Source organism: Kogia breviceps, chromosome X (genome assembly GCF_026419965.1).
Source record: "Kogia breviceps isolate mKogBre1 chromosome X, mKogBre1 haplotype 1, whole genome shotgun sequence".
Classification (NCBI taxonomy): domain Eukaryota; kingdom Metazoa; phylum Chordata; class Mammalia; order Artiodactyla; family Physeteridae; genus Kogia; species Kogia breviceps.
In genome coordinates, this window is record NC_081330.1 from 86614283 (window position 1) to 86629854 (window position 15572).

The following is a 15572-nucleotide window of genomic DNA, read 5'->3' on the forward strand; positions in this document are numbered from 1 at the left end:
AGAGCCCTAAGGCTTCTATGAAGCCTCTTTAGGGGTAGGGGTTGGGGTTAATGAAGGAAGAAGCATAGTAAGGAATAAGCACACTAGAAGGCAGATGCAGAAAACTCTAATTTCCATTAGACTTTAACTCTTTGAAGTCAGAGGTTTTCATCTTTGATTTTTTTTTCAGTGATGTATTTCAAGGGCTTAGAATAGTGTCTGGCACATGGTAGGTGTTCAATATATTTCTGAAAGTTTTTGATGAGTGACAGAAAAGGAGAATGAAGTGTGTTTTCTCAAGTACGGGAGTTGTGCAAGAGTGGGAAAGAATAAAAGAACATTAGAGAGGTTATGTATGAGAGATGTTTGAGGTATAATTAACTGTGAAGTATGAGATGCCAGAGAGGGCAGTCTTTTCTGATTTTAAGAAGGAGAGGAGGGGACTTCCCTGGTGGTGGTTCAGTGGTTAAGAATCCACCTTCCAATGCAGGGAATGTGGGTTCAACTAAGCCTTGTAATTTCTAGCCAGGACAACTTACAAGAGCTCTCTCCTATCTGGTTTTCCTCAATTCCTATGGATTATGAAACAACAGGGTTGAGGAAGCAGAGTGACTTTGATAAGATGTTTAGCCACTGTGAACCTCAGTTTCTCTACCTGCCTAGAGGTAGGGGAAATGACACTGATTTAATAGAGTTAATATGAGGATTCTACAGATTAGTACATGTAAACTCACTTAAAATAGTTCTTGGTATATAAAATTTTTTTGATATTATTAGCTATTGCTATCATCACCACAATTATTATTGTTGATGGCTAGAATCTCTCTGGCCCAGAAGAATAGCTCCTAGGAATCAGACAGGTTGTTTATACTCAACGTGCTTACAAACCTTCTCCACCTCCTATATTTACAATCTGAAGTGTTTAGCACCAGTATCAACACATTCTCAGTCTCAGTGACTGAGCGTCAGTCACCTTTGACACTTCTCTCTCCATCTCCAGCCAATTGGTTATCAGCAGCATAAATTCTACTTCAGAAATATCTCTTAAACCTAGACCTTCATCTCCCAGTCATTTCCCCTTCTAGTCCATACATCACATTGCCTAAGGTTATATCCTGGTTCTGCGACTTCTTAACAATAAGACTTTGGGCAAGTTTTCCTTTGTTCCCTCAATTATAAAATGGGAATAATAATAGTACCAGCTCATAGGATTTATCAATTTAATGTGTTCAAATGTTTAAAACAGTACCTGGCAGAAAGGCATTGTCTGTTTCCCTTACCATAAGGTGAGCCCCACAATAGTTACCTCATCTTGCTCTTCTCTGTATCCCTTTATTTTAGCAGAGTACTTCCTCCATACAATGTGCTAATGTCCGGTGAATGAATCATCATGGGAATAAGAATGGTTATTTAATGGCAAAAATATTATAATATAAAATAACATTAATATTATTTAATAGCAATAATCAAGGAGTCTGAAAAATACTTTTTGTCTCACCCATATCACAAATAGTTTAGTCAAATGGCACAAGGAGGATAGCTGACAATTAGGAATGTTTCAGCCATTTCTGGTTAACGTACTCTCCATAGAACAGCCAATTGGAATAGCCATTAGATAACCCAGGATAACATTTTAAATGTTGGTAAAAATGAGTAAAGGGAAAGCTATCAGGAAGGTGTATAAGCTTCTCTTTTTTAAAAAAAATGTTTACTTTAATATTTTGCCAGACAAAATGTAAAACAGAAGGAAATTAGAGCTTACAGAACAGTTAAAGAAAGCTCAGGTTTTTTTAAAAGGGCTTTATAAACCTTTTGCTTTTCTCTAGAGTTGGAGTTGCTATTCTAACTGTCTGAGACTAGATAGCTTCTCAGAAACTGTGAGATAGTTGGTCAGGAAATACCCAAAGGGGATTAGGTTATGTCCTGGGCCACTGAGATGTGAATCACACAGGCAGGAGAGCTTCAGAAATGCAAATTACCTACTTGAGATAATAACCATTATTCTGCTTGAATTGGCTCTTCAAGCCTTTGTGTCTAGAAGCTGGACTTTCTTGGACTGTCCTGGCAGTCCAGTGGTTAAGCCTCCTTGCTTCCATTGCAGGGCGGTGGTAGTGGTGGGGCCGCGGGATTTAATCCCTGGGTGGGGAACTAAGATTCCACATGCCGAGTGGAATCGCAAAAAAACCCCAAAAAAGTATAGAAGCTGGACTTTCTTGTCCTTCTTCTAAGGAAGGGAGTACTGGAGGAGGAAATAAAGGAGGCGAGAGAGAGGACGACTGAGCCCTATCCACAGCAGGTCAATGTCTCTTATATGTAGAACCTCACAAACGATGCTCCAGGGACCATGATCATAGAAATTTCATAAGATTATACTACCTTTGTCATGTTCGAAGTTTATTGTTTTACCCACTGTTTTCCACAGTGATCTGCTAGTTTTATGAAAGTGAACAGTGCCTCCAAGGGACAGGAGCAGGTGACTGAATAGTAAGAACACATCCCACTCTTTGGCCAGCACTGAGGATGAAAAATGTGTCTAGGGATGAAGTGAGAAGTTAAGCCTATAAGGAGGGAAGCAAAGTAGAGTCACTGGAGCCTACAACTATCAATACAAAAAAAAGCAAAGCTTTGGGAATCCTGACACTGACCTATGAAGGTACCTAGTACTTAACAAGACAGAGCATTTTGACAATACAAATAATAATCCCTCATGTGCATCTACATAGCTTTGCAGTAGGGAAATAGACAGCTTTCATATATCATTCCCATTTTACAGATAATGAATTTGGAGGACCAATGTCACACAGTTTAGCAGTGATGGAGTCAGAAACGGAACTGTTATCCTCTAACTCAAATTACAGTGCTCCCTAACTACTTTCTAATATTCCAAATCTGATGAGCACCTTCTTTATAGAAAACTGATTGCTAAAAGAAAAACAAGTTTAAGGACAAGTCAATTATTTTGGAAGAACTTGAGAAATCATTCACTTTCAGCCTCTGACCCATAAGAAATTCTGGAACTGCTCGAAAAATGAAAATCAATGTTTTAGTGTTTTGAGATTATAGGTATTTTTAAAAGAGTATTTCTTATGTCTTTTATATTAGAAAAAGGTAAGTAAAGGACAACTAGATAAACATATATTTTCAGACAGTTTAATTATATAACTTCCAGGGGAATAGAGAGTTTTACAATGGGTCTCTGGGAAAACCTTCAAGATTGAGGCTACTCTGAGCATGACATTAACAATAGAATGGTGGTAAAAGAACAATAATTACCAACAATCATTGAGTACTTACTATGTGCTAGGTACAGTGTTGCTAAAAGAAAAAATACTTATATTAGCTCATTTAATCCTCATAATTCTAGGAGTGGGCACATTATTTCCCCATTTTTTAAAATGAGGAACCTGAGACAGAGAGATGAGGTAGCTTATCGCCAAATCACCCAGCTAGAATGGTAGAACTGAGATATGAACCTCAGCAGTCTAGAGCTATAATGAAGCTATAATTTTCCATGACCTGGGTGCCAGTGAGATCTCCCAACCTCTGTTTGAAGATTACATAAGGGGGGGGGGGGGTAAACGGTTGCTAGAAAAAAAACCTTAATAAAAGGAGATTGCAAGATCCTCCATTTTCTCTCATTTCTTCCAAACAGGGTCATACCTATCACCATAGGAATGACTGGAAAACCCAAACTCAAAGAGCCTCCACTTGTGGTATCTCAGCAGGTAGCTCACCATGAGTTTTCTATTCAAGAGTCTCAACATACACAAAATCTGGAGGGTGTCTGAGGTACTTAGTCCAAAGTATAGGAATCACCACCAGAGCAGGTACTCAGAAGTGGCTCCAAGACAAGAAATGCCTGCAGATTGTTTTCTCAGCTTTCCTGAGTGAGATTAAAGTAGGGGCAACTGAAATGTTAAAAAAAAACCATGAATTTAAGAGGAAAGAACATATTACCACAAAAAAAGCAAAGACGGACAGCACATACCACGTGAAAGAAAGAAACTGAGTATTGCATCATTACTACAATAGCCAGCTAAGCTTGAAGTACTGAAGTAATGTGAGGTAATAAAAAGATAAGATGATAAGAAACACCAGCAAAGAGCTGTATGACTTTGGGCAAGCCATTTGACCTTTCCATGCCTCAGTTTTCTCATCTGGAAAATAGAGATACATCAGCTTGGCCCTACCCCTCAGAGGGCTGTTATGAAGACCATCGTGATAACACATATAAAAATTCTTTATAAGGTGTAAATGTGAAATCTCCATATAAGTTTTTAGGAATACTTTTGTCAGAAAATCCAAAACTAACACACATTAAAATATGTACAATACATACAGTCACAATTTAAAGATCCAAACCACTCACAATAACAATACCTAGTCTTATGAATTTTGATATGTTTATCTCCATTCTCACATGAGTTCATGTTCTACAGGATCACCTGCAAGCCTTCCAGTGATTTTAGCCACTTTCATTCCCCCGAGATGCTGATGCTGATGTTAAGCTCCATTTTCTTTTCCACAGAGCAATCCAAATATGCATGAAAGAAAAATCACCCTGGAATGTGCTAGAGATTAAGATTCTTGATTCTGGAAAAGATGAAAGCTAAAGGGAATTATTATAAATGTCTAAAACTAGTGGATTTGAGGTTCAATGAACTCCAGGCCTGAGTTTTAGTTCTAGTTTAATTACCAAATTTTTGAATAACTTTGGACAAGTCGCATCACTTAATACAGAAAGTAGAAATAATTCTTGCTCACAAGGTGACTGTGAACCTCACAGTATCATTGAGAGGATCAACTGAAAGAACAGATTTAAAAGTATTGTATAAATTAACCTCAGATTTCTAGAACTAGTTCCCTTGTCTTCCATCAAACAGGTAAATTTATTTTTTAAAAAATAATCTTACATGCAAGAAACTGATAGAACTTATGTTAAAAGTGCTATAGTTAAAGAAAGCAGCATGAACAATGGGAAAATTTTTTACCTAGGAGCTGGAGACCTGGGTTCTAGTCCACTGTTACCTAGGAGTGTCATTTTGAGTAAACTACTCAGCCCTTTTCGGGTCTCTTCCATAACACTCTATGATATACAACAGAGGACATAGATGAAAGAGCTATAGTTTTCCAAGTTTCTGCTTAATCTGTGAAGCTGATATCAAGAGAGACAATTAAGTTCTCCACAAACCATTAAGCAAAATTGAGTTCACTCCTACAGCATTAAAAAATAAACACAAGTTTTTATTTTGTATGATCACAAATACGTACAAAAGTAAAGATGAATCCCATGTACCTGTTCCCACCTATTCCCAGTTTCAGTGATTTTCAGTTCATGGAAAATCTTGTTTCATTTGTACTCCCAACTCACTCCTCCACCTCAATGGCTACTTTTAGGCAAATACCAGATATCATTTCATTCCTATGGCATTTCCAAAGGGACATCAATCAACTACTGTTGATTCCATTATGCACATGAAGAAATACAGACTCAGAGAAATTAAGTAATCCCAAGGTCACATAGCTGGTAAATTACTGGGATTTGAATCCAGGGATGATGTCTGATAGCAACACTCTTTTTCTCCCTTAAAGTAATTGCTACTATCCCGCACTTTGAAATAGTTTGATGATGTTGAAAATAATAATACTGGAGATTTTTTATACATTAGCAGTATGCTCTACTATTGAACATCTGAAAAGAATATTAAAAGATTCCCACTAACTGTGATGTTAATCATCAGACAAAACCTCTAGGAATACAGAGCTCCAGCTTGGCACTGAGGCACTGGTTTAGAAAAAGGACAAAAAGCCACAGCAATACAAGGTCATTGCTCTGCACCATCATGTAAAATCTCGTGCAATCCACTTCATTACTTTATACTATTGTTTCATGCAACAGTCTCCTCCAACAAACTAAACATGGTGTCACTGCAGCAACCAAAAAGAATGTACAACACAGTGGTCTTTGCCCATGTTTAGTACAGTGCTTAAGGGCAGAGACTTTCTCTTTTGAATGGTCTCTCAACTCACTTCCTGAGCTACCTGGCTCAAGAGCACCAAGTACTATAAGAGTCCTGGGCCATCTCAATTTATAGGACCCTCAGAGGTCGTGTAAATGAAGGTACCAATAACAATAATCATTATTGTTATTTTCAAGGCTCCATATTGATTCTAGGATCTCACTACAAAAAACTGGAGGAGCTATATTGTACATATTCATCAGAACTAGATTTTAAACTAAGAAAATGAATAGATTCACATCACACATTCTTACTCTAATTGAAGATGAAACAGCTAAATCATTGACAGCACAGAAAGAGACAACAGAGCTGGAATAATCAGCCCCAAATAAATAAAAGTTAAGTCTCTATTCAGCATTGTGAAGACCTTTCTGAGGATATTGTACCTTGATTGTGTTTGTATTTTAAGGGAAATGAAATGGAAGAGAATTGCAGAAAAGAATGAAAGAAACTCTAGAAAACTAAATGATAAATTTTTTAAAAAGAAAAATAATGGAGCTAGGTCAAGGAATTTGGATGGTTATATTTGGAAAAAAGGAAGTAAGGGAAGGGAAGGCTGTCCTGATAATTGCCTTCAAAGCACATGTTAGATATTAGGAGAAAACAGAACTGCTATATTATTATTGGAGATTACAGTTGACTTAAAGAGGAACTTACTGATGATAACCAAGTCTTTATAGATAACTTACTAAATAGCCAACGCTGTAGTAGATACTGTGTATATATACGAGAAGGGGAGCGGATAGTACCAAGCTTCCACCTGGTCTCTACATTCCAGGAGTTTTGCAGTGTAGGTCAGATAGAGAAAATTGGCAGCCCACTGCAGATGCTGGCCTGGTTCTCACTGCGATGTTAAAAAATAAAATCAAATTAGCTGATAATCTTTTATTTTCCCTCACCCCTATATTTATTTATTTATTTATTTTAAATTTTTTATTGAAATATAGTTGGTTTACAATGTTGTGTTAGTTTCAGGTGTACAGTAAACTGATTCAGTTATATATATATTATATATATATTCTTTTTTACATATATATTTTTCTCTTTTTTCACATTCTCCTTTAAAAGCAGATTTCTTTCTTTTTTATTTTTATTTTATTTTATTTTTTTTCGGTATGCGGGCCTCTCATTGTTGTGGCCTCTCCCATTGCGGGGCACAGGCTCCGGACGCGCAGGCTCAGCGGCCATGGCTCACGGGCCCAGCCGCTCTGCGGCATGTGGGATCTTCCCGGACCAGGGCCCGAACCCGTGTCTCCTGCATCGGCAGGCGGATTCTCAACCACTGCGCCACCAGGGAAGCCCTCTTTCTTTTTTAAAAAAATACATCTTTATTGGAGTATAATTGCTTTACAATGGTGTGTTAGTTTCTGCTTTACAACAAAGTGAATCAGTTATACATATACATACGTTCCCAGATTTATTTAAAAAAAAAACTCCATTTCTTGAGACCTCCCTGGTGGCCCAGTGGTTAAGACTTTACCTTCCAATGCAGGGGACATGGGTAAGATCCCTGGTCAGGGAACTAAGATCCCACATGCCTTGGGGCAACTAAGTACGCACGCTCTAGAACCCGTGAGCCACAACTAGAGACCCCACGTGCCACAGCTACTGAGCCCTCATACTCTGGAGCCTGTGTGCTGCAACTACTGAGCCCATGTGCCACAACTAGAGAGAAGCCCACACACCACAATGAAGAGCCTGCACACTGCAACGAAAGATCCCACATGCCAAAACTAAGACCTGGCACAGCCAAATAAATAAATACATACATACATATTTTTAAAAAATTCTATTTCTTGCTTTTCTAAAAAAGTTGAGAGATCTTACAACATGGAATCTACATTGGCACAAGAGAAAAATTACCTGGAGTTGATAAATGGCTGCCCCCTTTATATAGGACATGCTTCTGTCATTTTATTGGGCCCTGTAGAGATCTGAGCTCCCAAGTCTAGGTAGTGAGACATAACTATGCATAAAACAATAACAGCCAAATATTACAAGATAATAGATGCTAAAGTGCTTAATTATGATTTGAAGCTAGGAACATTAATTACAAGAGGAGATAACTGAAAGTAGTATAGTCAGAAAAAATTCCATAGAAATGGTCTGTGGTGAGGTCAGCCTTGAGGAACTAAGATTGGTCAAGAAGAGACAGAAAGGAAATCCAGATGAGAGGAAGAGTAGACTATACAGTCTGTGAAGGCAAGGGTCCCATCTAAATTGTTCACTGCTCTAACTCTAGCTTCTAGCATAATGCCTGGAACTTTGTAGGCACCCAGTAAATGATTGTGGAGCAAAGGAAAGTGGTATTATTTTTAAAATGTGTTTTAGAGAACATATTCAGGCAGTGGTCTACAGAATTGAGAAAGCAAAAGAACCAAGGTAGAACAGAAGCTATTGGAATACTTTATGTGTATCGTGGTAAGAGCTTACATAGGTGTCACAAACTCAATACCTAGAGGGGTCAGGCAGGTTAAGATCACCTAGGCCAGATAGGAAATAGGTGAACTGAGAATACATGTCCTGTCTAAAAGGGAAAGGAGGAAGCAGTTCACCAACTCCAGGAAATTGTTGACAAGAGGGAATATGGATTGGTATCTTCTGATTATTTAAGAGAAGCTGGAATTCTAGAGTTTTAAGTAAAGTATGATTTTTAATTTTTTTTAAGTTTTTACATTTAACTTTTTATTTATTTATTTTATAGAAATATAGTTGATTTACAATATTAGTTTCAGATGTACAATATTATATTAGTTTTAGGTGTACTACATAGTGATTCAATATTTTTCTAGATTATACTCTATTCAAAGCTATTATAAAATATTTGTTATATTCCCTGTGCTGTACATTACATCCTTGTATCTTATTTATTTTATACATAGTAGTCTGTACCTTTTAATCCTCCACCCCTATCTTGCCCCCTCCCTCCTTCCTTCGCCCCACTGGTAACTAATTTGTTCTCTATATCTTTAAGTCTGTTTCTATTTTGTTATATTCATTTGTTTCAAGTTTTAGATTCCACATATAAATGATAACATACAGTATTTGTCTTTCTCTCCCTGACTTATTTCACTAAGCATAATACCCTCCAGGTCCATCCATGTTGTTGCAAATGACAAAATTTCACTCTTTTTATGGCTGCATAGTACTCCATTGTGTATATATACCACATCTTCTTTATCCATTCATCTGTTGGTGGACACTTAAGTTGCTTCCATATCTTGGCTATTATAAATAATGCTGCTATGGGAGTTCCCTGGTAGTCTAGTGGTTAGGATTCTGCACTTTCACTGCAAAGGCCTGGGTTCAATCCCTGGTCGGGAAACTGAGATCCCACAAGCTGTGCAGTGTGGCCAAAAAAAAAAAAAAATGCAGCTGTGAATATTGGGGTGCATATATCTTTTCAAATTAGTGTTTTCATTTTCTTTGGATGTATACCCAGGAGTGGAATTTCTGGATCATATGGCAGTTCTAGTTTTAGTCACTGAAATGTTTAAAGCCATGAATGTAATTTAGCAAGAACACTATCACAGGCAATCATTTTTTTTGTTTTGTTGCTAAAGCTGTTGGATACATGTTAGAATAATTTTTTTTGGCTGAGTGTATGACAGGAAAATATTGTTTAAATAAATATGTAAATCAAAGCATCTCCACTAGCATTATTAATCTAGAAGTAAGTATTACATAGACAATAGTAAAAGGAAGGACATTTAGTCTATATTTTCAAATGGGACTTGATCATTTTAAAGTTGTTCACTGGCAAAATTTTTCACCAAGTTATTATAGATTTTATGCTACTCCATAAAAGATAGCAATAATTAAGTTTGGTTTTTTTGTTTTGTTTTTCAGTATTTGCTTTCAGTGAAAACTCCTAAAACTTGTAGGGATTTCTGATGCTAGAAAGTTTTGATATATAAGAGTATATTTTGCAATCAGTGTGACTTAGATCATGGTAAGTGGTGTATGTATAATTATAATATGCATTCCAGTTATTTAAACTGAGATATCCTTGATCAGGTTGAACATGCTGTGAGTAGAAGATCTCTTCTTCCAAGAAGTAAGATGGAGACAGTCTTTGGAGAATGGCCTCACTGAATTGGTAAATTTACTTTATCCGGATTTTGATGACTTCCCCAGTTCTTTCATAATTCCTCAGTGCCCTGGCCATTTTCTGGTAAGTCATGGTCTTCCGGTTGCCTTTTCTTTTCCCCCCAAATTGGGCAACTTTTTCTTTGTTTTTTGATACAACCTGAAAGATGCCTTTGGTTTGATCTATCCATTGAATACAAGATCCATCTCAGGATTACACAGGGATTCATGAAGGTATTCAAGCAGTCAGAGCTTCTTCCTGCCTTTTCCTCTCTTTTGTTGGAGAAGAGTAGGTTGCACCAGCTGGTTTTCAGGGATATTCTGAAGAAACTGATGATATTTCCTTCAAAATAGAGATCCGCAGCACTGTTTATTACTGTCCTCCAATTGTAGACCAGTTCCTATGTGGGCAGCACACCAAAGCTGTTGGAATTTCCTCTGACATGAGAACAGTGGTTGATGAAAGCCAGGTAATTTTTTTAATCTGAGGAGTACTGAAGATCACCAGTTGAATGTTGCCTCAGTACTTCAAAAGCATCTTCAAATGCTTGACCCAGCTTGTCTTTGTTCAAAACAAGCCATGCTTCATTAATAAATTGACAATTCTGTCCATCAGAGACCAATCTAACATTTAGGTATACTCCAGGTGGAAATAACTTCCCCTCTGAAGCGCAGGTCTGCAACACGCTTCAAAGTATGATTTTTAAAATGTTGGCAATCAACCATTTTTTAAATGTGTGGGTCTGGGCAAATTGAAATACTGCTACAGAGTGAATTGTGTCCCTCCCCAAATTCATATGTTGAACTCCCAACCCTCAGTGTGACTGTATCTGGAGATAAGGCTTTTATGGAAGTAATTAAGGTTAAATGAGGTCATAATGGTAGGGTCTTCCTCCAATGGGATTAGTGTCCTTATAAGAAGAGACATCAGGGAGCTCACTCTTTTTCTCCAGGAGCACAAAGAAGAGGTCATATGAGCACACAGGGAGAAGGCAGCCATCTGAAAGCCAGGAAGAGGGCCCTAACCAGAACCTGATCATGCTGGTACTCTGATCTCTGACTTCCAGTCCCCAGAACTGTAAGAAAATAAATTTCTGTTGTTTAAGCCACCCAGTCTATATAGTGTTTTGTTACGGCAGCCCTAGCAGACTAATACACATACTTATAAAGTTTTTATTGTTATTACAAATGACACTGCAAAAGTTTGTAAATATCTTAAACAGCATTCAATAGAAAAACTGTTTAAATAAATTGTGGCTCATCCATGTAGTGAGAAACTATACAGTCACACAAGAGAATGAGATATTTCTTTACATACAGATATGGAAAGGTCTCCAAAGTATATTTTTAAGTAGACAAAGCAAGGTGTAGAACAATATGCAGAGTGTGTTACTATCCGTGTATAAAAGGAAAGGGGGAGAAAAATACTCATTTGTTTGATATGCATAAAATGTCTTTATTGGAAGAATTTCCAATAAACAGATAACTTTAGTTGTCTGAAGCAACTAGGGGACAAGACTAGGAGGGAGACTCTTCATTGTATATCACTTTGTATATTTTGAATTTTGAGGGTTGTGTAATGCATTATTAATTTAAATTTTTTTTAAATGAAAGTTTTATCAATGTAGGGGGAACAAAACACATGTATAGGCTGTATTTGGTCTGTAGGCTAATTGGTTGTACCTCTGGACTAAATTAAAGTGGTGGTAGTTAGAATAAAAAGTAAGGAAATGACGCCAGATACAAAGGGAAAAAAAAATTGTCCTTGGCAACCAAGTAGACAGGGAAACTGAGGAAGAGAATTGATGCCAGCAGTTTGAGCATGGAATATGGGAACCACAACAACTATGTTTCCCCATTTCTTACTACACTATCATGCATTCTTCTAAGTGCTTTACAAAATTAGCACATTTATTCCTTAATGCAACCCTATGAGGTACTTTCTACTATTATCCTCAGTGCAAAGATGAGAAAACTCAAGTTCAGAGTTTAAATAACTTCACCAAGATTATGATGATGGTAAATTGAGGGACCAGGTAAATGAAAAGAAGTCTTGAGTGAGAGGTAGGGGAAGAGTCTAGGGGTAATGATGGATTCTATTTTAGAAATAATGAGTTTGAGGTTACAACAAAATATCAAAATGCTAGTGATTTGATACCTGGATTGGTATCAAATACCTGGATTTGGCTCTAGAGTTAGGTTATAGCTCCTTAATTTAAAGTGTTTAATACTTCCAGAGTTTGCTTTGCCCACATTACATCTATTGTGTCTAAGTACACAGATATCTTTAATTTTTTATACAAAGCGTCAAGCTTGTTACAGACTTTTAAATCCAGCTTCCTGTCTCACTTAATTACCTTCCTTTTGTCCAAAAACCAAACAACGTTTAAATAAAATAAACTACTCTAAGTAACAAAATGATGAGACCCTCCACTTAAGAAATATGTATTAGAAGTTAGGTACGGAGTCCAATGTTTTATTTACATTATTTATAATCACAGATTACTGTATTATTTTAGATGTGAGAAAACTGAGGCTAGATGATAAAGCTGAGTTGGGGACAATAAATACAACAAAAACCCAACTTCAGCTATACAACCTGAACTGAACACATTATTATATGAGAATCAGAAAGTACATCAAACAAGGTTTCATTTCATCTTTGGATAAACTAATGAACCTGATATGACAATGTCATTCATTCACACTCTACTTAGTAATGAGATGACAACTGTATTAGATGATCATCTAGCTCAATCATCCCAATCATAACCCACCTCCTAGAGAAATGGAAATAAAAACAAAAATAAACAAATGGGACCTCATGAAACTTAAAAGCATATGCACAGCAAAGGAAACCATAAACAAGACCAAAAGACAACCCTCAGAATGGGAGAAAATATTTGCAAATGAAGCAACTGACAAAGGATTGATCTCCAAAATTTACAAGCATCTCATGCAGCTCAATAACAGAAAACCAAACAACTCAATCCAAAAATGGGCAGAAGACCTAAATAGACATTTCTCCAAAGAAGATATACAGATTGTCAACAAACACATGAAAGAATGCTCAACATCATTAATCATTAGAGAAATGCAAATCAAAACTACAATGAGATATCATCTCACACTGGTCAGAATGGACATAATCAAAAAATCTACAAACAATAAATGCTGGAGAGGGTGTGGAGAAAAGGGAACCCTCTTGCACTGCTGGTAGGAATGTAAATTGATACAGCCACTATGGAGAACAGTGTGGAGGTTCCTTAAAAAACTACAAATAGAACTACCATACTACCCAGCAATCCCACTACTGGGCATATACCCTGAGAAAACCATAATTCAAAAAGAGTCATGTACCAAAATGTTCATTGCAGCTCTATTTACAATAGCCAGGAGATGGAAGCAACCTAAGTGTCCATCATCGGATGAATGGATAAAGAAGATGTGGCACATATATACAATGGAATATTACTCAGCCATAAAAAGAAATGAAACTGAGTTATTTTTAGTGAGGTGGATGGACCTAGAGTCTGTCATACAGAGTGAAGTAAGTCAGAAAGAGATGAACAAATACCGTATGCTAACACATATATATGGAAGCTAAGAAAAAAAAAGGTCATGAAGAACCTAGGGGTAAGATGGGAATAAAGACACAGACCTACTAGAGAATGGACTTGAGGATATGGGGAGGGGGAAGGGTAAGCTGTGACAAAGTGAGAGAGTGGAATGGACATATATACACTGACAAACATAAAATAGATAGCTAGTGGGAAGTAGCTGCATGGCACAGGGAGATCAGCTCTGTGCTTTGTGACCACCTAGAGGGGTGGGATAGGGAGGGTCGGAGGGAGGGAGATGCAAGAGAGAAGAGATATGGGAACATATGTATATGTATAACTGATTCACTTTGTTGTAAAGCAGAAACTAACATGCCATTGTAAAGCAATTATACTCCAACAAAGATGTTAAAAAAATAAAAAATGGAGCAGAAGATTTGAATAGACATTTCATGGAAGAAGAAATAGGAATGGCTACTAACCGCAAAAAAAAAAAAAAAATCATCCCAATCAAGTTTTCCTTCACTGACAAAAAAATGATATTTTGGAGCTAAATCTTAGAAGATCATCTATAATATATGTACCCCGTGTTTACATGAGAAAGTTAATTGGGTAAGTACTTTGAAGATACAATCAAAATAATATCCTCAAGCACCTTTCTGTCTAGAAAGTGGGTAAGAGCTTAGATATGTACAGAAATGACTAAAATACAAGGAATAGAGTTGTGTAGGTTCCAGATAACGTGGGTAAAGTGATACGGAAGCTCAAAAGAGTTTATTTTTATATGCAAGGATCAGGTAAATTTTCATACAAATGGCATTTGATTTGGGATTAATAATGAGAGGAATATTATAAATACTGTTTTAAGGAAAAAAATCATAAAAACAAATACATTACAAAGCAGTTCATTTATAAGTATCCACTGAGCAGAACAGACAGTGATGTACAATTTCTAAGGAATAGCTGAGGAGATAAGGAAAGCTTTATGTGGGGGCTAAGGACTAAAATAGGACTTGAAAGAAGATTGAGGTTTAAATGGGGGGTAGACAAAAAGAAGCCATTTAAGATGGAGGAATAGAAAATGAGTTGTTGTTTTATTTTTTATTTTTTGCAGTACGCGGGCCTCTCACTGCTGTGGCTTCTTCCGTTGTGGAGCACAGGCTCTGGACGTGCAGGCTCAGCGGCCATGGCTCACGGGCCCAGCCACTCCGCGGTATGTGGGGTCTTCCCGGACCGGGGCACGAACTCGTGTTCCCTGCAACGGCAGGCGGACTCTCAACCACTGCGCCACCAGGGAAGCCCAGAAAATGAGTTTTTAACAATTTTATCAGTGCCTGACACAGTATGCCAACACATATTTGCTAAATGAATTATATATCCAAAGGCAATCTTATTACTCATCAGTGTAAGTGAGACAATAAACTAGAACTGACTCAAGGCCAGGGTGAATATATAAATGTGTCACATAATAAAAATGCCCCTGCCAGAATGAGAAAAGGTTGATCTCCCTCACCACTGGATACACACAATCCGGAGAGATGAAAGATGACTAGACTAGGCTTGGTGACTTGGTTATTGGAATTCAATTAACTGAACCAACAAGGGTCCCATTTCAGAAATGCTTATACTAGGATGATAGGGGTTGGGGGGATTTGAAGAAATGGTGATGGTAATCTAGTTCATGTTTTTTCCCCAGTTTTCTTTCCAATATATCCTGAAAGCCCTAATGAGAGGTACCTATGGCTCCCCAGAGCTCTGAAAATAGAGCCATTAACTAGTGTGGTCTTGAGGATGGACTAGATTCACCTATCACTTTTACTTTTGAGTTTATGTTTCTTCCCTTCCTATGTTTTTTGCCTGTCTGCCCTCCAAGCCAACCTGAAGACACTGTTCCCAGCCATTCTCTGTGTTCCCAACAGTCACC

At 37.3% G+C, this 15572-nt stretch overlaps 1 protein-coding gene and 1 pseudogene across 4 annotated transcripts in view; both read right to left on the bottom strand.

Annotated features, from left to right (window-relative positions):
* KLF8 (KLF transcription factor 8) overlaps positions 1-15572 on the bottom strand; it is a 358727-nt gene that overhangs the window by 54974 nt on the left and 288181 nt on the right. The gene's annotated exons all lie outside the window — the stretch shown is intronic.
* On the bottom strand, positions 9871-11128 carry LOC131748815 (transcription factor Spi-C pseudogene; annotated as a pseudogene).